At 47.2% G+C, this 9208-nt stretch overlaps 1 pseudogene; it reads left to right on the top strand.

Moving 5' to 3' along the window:
- LOC109224491 overlaps positions 1 to 9208 on the top strand; it is a 170512-nt pseudogene that overhangs the window by 66420 nt on the left and 94884 nt on the right.

Genomic DNA, 9208 nt, shown 5'->3' with positions numbered 1-9208 from the left:
CATAATAGGTCACGATGGCGCCTAACACCATTGTCAGGCCAGCCAATGCGGAAATGCGATTAAGTTCTCACTTTACTTTAGCCAATAGACAGTTATACTAGACTTTCAGTTTTAAAGATAAGACCAGTAAAGATATCAAAGTGCTAAAATAGCAATACAACCCCAAAACAAATGTCTACTACAGTGTGTGCCAGAACCTGGTGTCACAAGCTACGGGCGACTAGTAGAATATACACAAAAGAATAATACACTATCCTACTGTCTGAATCAGGATACACAGAAACAAAAAGTACAAGAAAGGACTTCTTCGGCTGCGGATCGGCATGAGAGAGAAGCAGCTCACAGTAGAAGTCCCCAAGCGTGCTCACTGATGTGCACCAGGAAAATGTCCAGATCCACCTGCCTCAAATCCTGTACATTTAAGTATAGAAGTGTAGCATGAGTACATAAACCACATGTACTCAGTAAGTATCTCGTCTAATCTCGAAGAAGTAGAGACGAGAGGTCGACTTGATACTTACTAAGGTCAAGATAATATAACATAATAAAGTGAGATATACAGCATGAAGGATTTCCAATAACACAAGTTTAATAGAACGGTCATATTCATGTTCTTGACATAATTGAATTACCAGTTTTCCATTTTTCATTTTTAAATGAGTGATCAAGTCATAACTAAATGTAAGCATATAAATCATGCACAATCATGCCGAGGTCGACGGCCCGCTCCAACAAAAAATAAATTGTGCACCGCCGAGGGTCAAGCGGCACGAACCATAGATGCATCTATTATCACCGAGGCGATCGGCCCGATCCATAATCATCAAGAAAATATCAAGAAAAGCACATAAGGCTCAATTACATACAAGGGAATTCCTACCAAGGCTCAACAAACTCATATGTTCACTTTCTTTTCCTCAAGTCTCTAACAAATCATAACGATCATATTGGCAATTTAAAATAAGAGATATTCCCCAATTAGACATGACGTGGGTCCTAAACTACCCGAACAATTATCATTTAGTAGCTACGCACGGACTCTCGTCACCTAGTACGTACGTAGCCCCCGCAATTAGCAACAATTACTCGTTTACAATCCTATGGGGACAATTCCCTCTTACAAGGTTAGAAAGGAGACTCACCTCGCTCCAAAGTGCACTCCCAAAGTCCAAGAACGAGCCCAAGTCCTTAATTCGAAGCCGAACAATCCCAAGCTAATCAAACGAAGCAAGAACTAGTAAATAAAGGCTTACAAGATCGAATTCTAACCATTTAAGCAATTTCCTAACCATTATCACTAGTTTCCTAAATTCCGACCCCGGGCCCACGTGCCCGGATTCCGAGATTTTTCGAAGGAAGTTGTTCTCTATCACCTAAGGATCACAAATATATGATTTCTAGTTCATTACATGGCAAATTATGTGATAAAACCTTAGTTTTCATTAAACCCTAGGTCTAGCTCAAATCCCTTGATTTTACCTAATTTTTAGTGTTAAATCTACCTAATGTTTAAGTATTTGAACTAAAAGTGAGTTGGGATTACTTACCTTGCAATGTTATGTTGAAACCTCCTCTTTGGAATCACCAAAATCGCCTAAGTGTTGAGAGAAATGTGAAAGAAATGAGCTTGAGCTCGTATTAAATGAACCCTTCTGTCCCCAGTTATTTTCGCATCTGCGGAAGTATTTCCGCTTCTGCGGAAAAATGGCCGCTTCTGCGGCTTTTGGCAATTGGGGCTCGAACGCTTCTGCGGTCTGGGGGCCGCATAAGCGGAACCGCTTCTGCGGTCCCTGGGCCGCTTCTGCGGTTTCCCAGGACTTGGCCCCCTTTCGCTTCTGCGATAAAGCGACCGCTTCTGCGGTCTCGCTTCTGCGGTCCAAGAGCCGCAGAGGCGGTTATGACAGAAGCAGCAGATAAGGCTTTTCCTAAGTTTTCAACTTCACTCGAACCTCGACCATTTGACGCTCAGGGCTCCCGAGCCCCGCCCGAACATACCGACAAGTCTGAAATCACGAGGCGGACCTACTCGAACCCTCGAAACGCTTAAAACAACGCTAAATCAAGGAATCAACCCCAAAACCAAATGATTCAAATCATTGAACCTTCAGGTTCTAAATTTCCTCCTAACGGGTCAAAATGCCCTTAAACCACTCGGATTGACACCAAATTTTACAGGTGAGTCTTAACTGATATTTCGGACTTGTACCAAGTTTCGGAATCGAAATCCGAACCCGATACCTAGGAAAACAATAATTTCTTAGTTTATTTAAATCTTTGAAACTTAAACTTAACAATTTCATATAAAAATTCATTACTCGTGCTAGGGACCTCGGAATTCGATTCCGGGCATACGCCCAGGTCCCATATTTTCCCACAGACCCTCGGAAATTGTCAAATCACGATTCCGGGTCCGTTTCCCCAAAATGTTGACCGAAGTCAAACTTGGCCTTTTTAAAGAAACTTAAAGAAGCAACTAGGCTTATTCTTGCTCAAAACTCTTCTAACTTCCGAACCACCCGTTCCCGCAAGTCATAAATTAGCTAAAGCAAGTGCGGAAAGTATTATTTAAGGGAACGGTGTTCGAAAATGCAAAACGACCAGTCGGGTCGTTACATCTCCACCTCTTAAACAAACGTTCGTCCTCGAACGGACATAGAAAGGTACCTGGATTGCTGAATAAGTGAGGATATCGGCTCCGCATGTCCTCCTCGGACTCCCAGGTCGCCTCCTCGACCGGTTGGCCCCTCCACTGGACTCTTACCGCAGAAATCCTCTTGGACCTCAACTGGCGGTCCTGTCTATCAACAATGGCAACTGGCTCCTCCTCGTAGCCCAAGCTCTCGTCTAGCTGAATGGTACTGAAATCCAACACGTGTGAATAGTCGGCATGATACTTCCGAAGCATCGATACATGGAAAATTGGATGAACTCCTGATAAACTGGGAGGTAAAGCAAGCTCATAGGCAACCTCTCCAAATCGCCTCAACACCTCAAAGGGGACAATAAACCTTGGGCTTAGCTTGCCCTTCTTCCCAAACCCCATAATGCCCTTCATTGGCGAGACTTTTAAGAGAACCTTCTCGCCAATTGTGAATGATACATCACGTGCCTTCTGATCCGCGTAACTCTTCTGCCTGGACTGAGCTGTGCGGAGCCTCTCCTGAATCAACTTTACCTTATCCAAGGCATCCTGTACCAAATCTGTGCCAAGTAACTTAGCCTCCCCAGGCTCAAACCACCCGATAGGAGAACGACAATGCCGACCATATAATGCCTCATACGGGGCCATCTCTATGCTGGACTGATAGCTGATATTGTATGCAAACTCCGCCAAGGGCAAGAACTGATCCCACTGCCCTCCAAAGTCGATCACACATGCTCTAAGCATATCCTCTAAAATCTGAACTGTCTGCTCCGACTGCCCGCCGGTCTGAGGATGGAACGCCGTGCTAAGCTCTACGTGGGTCCCCAACTCACTCTGAACAGCTCTCCAGAAATGGGAAGTGAACTGAGGCCCTCTGTCCGATATGATGGAAACCGGCACGCCGTGCAGCCTCACTATCTCCCGAATGTAAATCTGGGCATATCTCTCCGCCGTATAAGTAGTCGCCACCGGAATGAAGCGAGCCGACTTGGTCAACCTATCCACAATAACCCACACTGAATCAACCTTCCGCTGAGTCCGCGGCAACCCAACCACGAAATCCATGGTAATGCGCTCCCACTTCCATTCCGGAATGGGCATCTGCTGAAGTAGGCCACCTGGCCTCTGGTGCTCATATTTGACCTGCTGGCAATTCAAACATCTAGCAACATACTCCACTATGTCCTTCTTCATCCTCCGCCACCAGTAGTGCTGTCTCAAGTCATGATACATCTTCGTGGCACCCGGATGAATGGAGTACCTCGAACTGTGGGCCTCCTCTAGAATCCTCTCTCACAAGCCATCAATATTAGGGACACATACACGGCCCTGAAGCCGTAACACACCATCCTCGCCAATAGAAATCTCCTTGGCACCTCCCTGAAGTACCGTCTCTCTGAGAACCGCCAAATGTGGATCATCGAACTGTCGGGCCTTAATCTGCTCCAATAACGAAGACTGAGCAACCACACATGCTAGAACCCAGCTGGGCTCTAAAATATCCAATCTCACAAGTCTGTTAGCTAAAGACCGAATGTCCAAAGCTAATGGTCTCATCTTAGTAGGAATGAATGCCAAGCTACCCATACTCTCCGCCTTCCTACTCAAGGCATCCGCGACCACATTTGCCTTGCCTGGATGATAAAGAATGGTGATATCATAATCCTTTAGTAACTCAAGCCACCTGCGCTGCCTCAAATTAAGATCCCTCTGCTTGAACAAATGCTGCAAGCTGCGATGGTCTGTATAAACCTCACATGGCACTCCATATAAATAATGCCTCTATATCTTAAGAGCATGAACAATCGCCGCTAACTCTAGATCGTGCACAAGGTAATTCTTCTCATGAACCTTCAGTTGACGTGAAGCATAGGCAATAACTCGCCCCTACTGCATCAATACACATCCCAAGCCAACGCGAGAAGTGCCGCAATACACCGTGTACATCCCAGAACCGGAAGGCAATACAAGGACTGGTGCCGTGGTCAAAGCCGTCTTGAGCTTCTGGAAGCTCTCTTCACAATCATCGGACCAACAGAATGGGGCACTCTTTTGGGTCAATCTTGTCAGAGTGACGCAATAGATGAAAAGCCCTGCACAAATCGCCGGTAGTAACCTGCCAATCCCAAGAAACTCCTAATCTCGGTCACTGAAGTAGGACGTGGCCAACTCTGAACTGCCTCAATCTTCTTGGGATCCACCTTAATACCCTCTCCCGACACTACATGCCCCAAGAATGCCACTGACTCTAGCCAAAACTCGCACTTTGAGAACTTAGCATAAAGCTTCTGCTCTCGCAAGGTCTGAAGCACTACTCTCAAATGCCGCTCGTGCTCCCCCAGGCTATGCGAGTATATCAGGATGTCGTTAATGAAGACGATGACAAAGGAATCAATATAAGGCCTGAACACCCTGTTCATCAGATCCATAAATGCCACTGGAGCATTAGTCAAGCCAAAGGACATCACCAGAAACTCATAGTGGCCATATCTAGTCCTAAATGCGGTCTTCGGAACATCTGAATCCCGAATCTTCAGCTAATGATACCCCGACCTCAGGTCGATCTTAGAGAACACCCCAGCACCCTGTAGCTGGTCAAACAAATCATCAATACGGGGCAATGGATACTTGTTTTTGATGGTGACTTTGTTCAACTGGCGGTAATCAATGCACATCCGCATAGTCCCATCCTTCTTCTTCACAAATAGCACTGGTGCACCCCAAGGCGATACACTGGGCCTAACAAACCCTTTAGCTAACAACTCCTCCAACTGCTCTTTCAGCTCTTTAGGAGCCATACGGTACGGCGGGATAGATATAGGCTGAGTGCCTGGAGCCCAATCAATACAGAAATCAATATCATGATCTGGTGGCATCCTGGAATATCAGAAGGAAAAACATCGGCGAACTCTCGGACTACTGGCACTGAATCAATCGTCGGGGAATCTGCGGTGGTGTCTCGAACATAAACTAAGTAGGCCAAACACCCCTTCTCAACCATGCGCTGAGCCTTCAGGAAGGAAATGACCCTGCTAGGTGTATCCACTGTGGAACCCTTCCACTCCAATCTCGGCAACCCTGGCATCGCTAGAGAAACAGTCTTGGCATGGCAATCTAGAACGGCGTGATGTGGAGATTACCAATCCATGCCCAGGATAACCTCAAAATCGATCATATCGAGCAACAGAAGATCTGCTCTAGTCTCAAGACCACAGAAAGTAACCACACAAGACCGGTAGATCCGGTTCACAACCACAGAATCACCCACAGGAGTGGACACATGAACAGGAACACCCAAAGGCTCAGGAGAAATAGCCAGGAAACGAGCAAACAGAGATGATACATATGAATAAGTAGACCCTGGATCAAATAATACCGATGCATCTCTACCGCTGACGGAAATAATACCTGTGATGACGGCATCTGAGGCCAATGCATCTGGCCTGGCTGGAAGAGCATAGAATCTAGCTGGAGCACCGGCTGTCTAGCCTCCAACCGACTGAGTAGTAGCTGGCTGACCTCTCCCTGTCTGGCCTCTACCCCTGGAACGGCCTCTACCAGTCTGCTCTCCACCTCTAGGCGGCTGGGCCGCTGGTGCTGGAGTCATGGGTTGCTGCCCCTGCTGTACTGCCTTGCCCCTAAGCCTGGGGCAGTATCTCCTCATGTGGCCTGCGTCCCCGCACTCAAAACAACGTGGTGCGGCGGCCTGCTGTCCGGATGGCTGACCCTGAATACCAGAAGGCCCACTAGAAGAAGCCTGAATAGCCGGCGGGCGGTAAGAACTCTCCGGCATAGCACTAAAATAAGAACCGGAAGACTCCGGAGGACCTGAATACCCACTGGATGAACCCTGAATAGCTGGCGGGCGATAAGAACTCTCTGGCATGGCGCTGAAATAGGAGCGCGCTGGAGCACCCCGAGCCGGTGGTGGTGCTAGAGCTGGGGGCCTAGTGGGCTGACCCCTCCCAAAGTGACCTCTGCCCCTGGCTGGGGCGCCTCTGAACTCTCCTAAGAATCTGGCCCTCTTATCCTGCTGCATCTGCTCTCTACCCCTCAAACGGTAACCCTCAATCCTGCGGGCAATCTCAAGTACTAGCTGATATCCAGTGCCCATCTCTACCTCAAGAGCCATACCCGACCGGATAGTGGGATGTAACCCCATAACAAACCTCCGTACTCTCTCTGCCACTGTGGGGAGTATCATGAGTGCATGGCGAGACAACTCAGAGAACCTCGCCTCATAGTCGGTCACTGACATATGACCCTGCTCCAGATACTCAAACTGATGACGCAGCTCTTCCCTCTCAGAGGGTGGAATGTACCGATCAAGGAACAACTGAGTGAACTGACCCCAAGTGAGGGGAGGAGCGCCTGCTGGCCTGCTAAGTAAATAAGACTGCCACCATCTACAGGCCCTGCCCTCCAGCTGAAAAGTAGTGAAGTCGACTCCATGCGACTCCAATATCCTCATGTTGTGCAGTCTATCCCTGCACCTGTCAATGAAATCCTGGGCATCCTCGTGACGCTCGCCCCCGAAGACTGGAGGGTGCAACCTGGTCCATCTGTCTAACAACTTCTGCGGATTGCCGTCCACAGCTGGCCTGGGCTAGGGAGCCGCTGCAGCAACTGGATGAACCCCCTCCGCGGGTAGTGCACCCAGAGTATGATAAACTGCGGCCGTATTACCTGGAGCCTGTGCGGTAGGGGTCTGTGCTCCCCCTCCCGCCTGTGAGGTAGCTGGATCTGCTGGAAATAAACCAGCCTGAGTCATAGTGTCCATGAACCAAAGCATACGGCCCATAACCTCCTAAAATCCCGACGCAGTCATGAAATCCACCGGAGTAGGCACAGCTGCGGGCGCCACGCCCTGCTCCTCAATAATTGGATCCCTCACAGGGTCTGCTGGTGGTGCAACTGGAATAGCTCTAGGATGCCCTCATCCCCTACCACGGGTCGGTGCCCTCCCCCGACCTCTACCTCGGCCTCTAGCAACGGGGGGAGCAGCTCCTCCCGGGTCCGGAACGTCAGTGGTACGAGTCCTCACCATCTATGAGAGAATAGAAGAGGAAATTTAGTACACTGACCATTGCACGATGGAAAATGAATAAAGAGTAGTCTTTCCTAACATCCTATAGCCTCTCGAAGATAAATACAGACGTCTCATACCGATCTACAAGACTCTATTAGGTTTGCCCATAACTTGTGAGACCTACGTGAACCTAGTGCTCTGATACCATGTTGTCACGATCCATTTTCCATAATAGGTCATGATGGCGCCTAACACCATTGTTAGGCCAACCGATGCGGAATGTGATTAAGTTCTCATTTTACTTTAGCCAAAGACAGTTATACTAGATTTGCGAATTTAAAGATAAGACCAGTAAAGATCATAAAGTGCTAAGATAGCGATACAACCCCAAAATAAATGTCTACTACTGTGTGTGCCAGAACCTGGTGTCACAAGCTACGGGAGACTAGTAGAATGTACACAAAAGAATAATACACTATCCTACTGTCTGAATCAGGATAGACAGAAACAAAAAGTACAAGAAAGGACTTCTTCGGCTGTGGATCGGCATGAAAGAGAAGCAGCTCACCGTAGAAGTACCCAAGCGTGCTTACTGATGCGCACCAGGATGATGTCCAGATCCACCTGCCTCAAATCCTGTACATTTAAGTACAGAAGCGTAGTATGAGTACATAAACCACATGTACTCAGTAAGTATCCCGCCTAATCTCGAAGAAGTAGAGACGAGAGGTCGACTTGATACTTACTAAGGTCAAGATAATATAATAATAAAGTGAGGCATACAGCATGAAGAATTTCCAATAACACAAGTTTAAGAGAAGAGTCATATTCATGTTCTTGACATAATTAAACTACCAGTTTTCCCTTTTTCATATTAAACAAGTGATCATGTCATATCTAAATGTAAGCATATAAATCATGCACAATCATGCCGAGGTCGACGGCCCGCTCCAACAGAAAATAAATTATGCACTGCCGAGGGTCGAGCGGCACGAACCATAGATGCATCTATTCTCACCGAGGCGATCGGCCCGGTCCATAATCATCAAGAAAATATCAGGAAAGCACATAAGTCTCAATTACATACAAGGGAATTCCTACCAAGACTCAACAAACTCATAAGTTCACTTTTCATTTCCTCCAGTCTCTAGCAAATCATAAATGATCATATTGGCAATTTAAAACAAGAAACATTCCCCAATTAGACATGACGTGGGTCCTAAACTACCCGAACAATTATCATTATAGTAGCTACGCACGGACTCTCGTCACCTAGTACGTACGTAGCCCCCGCATTTAACAACAATTACTCATTTATAATCCTATGGGGACAATTCCCTCTTACAAGGTTAGAAAGGAGACTCACCTCGCTCCAAAGTGCACTTCCAATGTCCAAGAACGAGCTCAAGTCCTTAATTCGAAGCCGAACAATCCCAAACTAATCAAACGAAGTAAGAACTAGTAAATAAAGGCTTACAAGGTCGAACTCTAACTATTTAGGCAATTTTCTAACCATTAACACAAGTTTCCTAAAT

The sequence above is a fragment of the Nicotiana attenuata genome, chromosome 3 (assembly GCF_001879085.1).
Source record: "Nicotiana attenuata strain UT chromosome 3, NIATTr2, whole genome shotgun sequence".
Taxonomy (NCBI): Eukaryota; Viridiplantae; Streptophyta; class Magnoliopsida; order Solanales; family Solanaceae; genus Nicotiana; species Nicotiana attenuata.
Note: the sequence above shows the minus strand (reverse complement) of the source record. Positions and strands in the feature narration are given on the sequence as shown.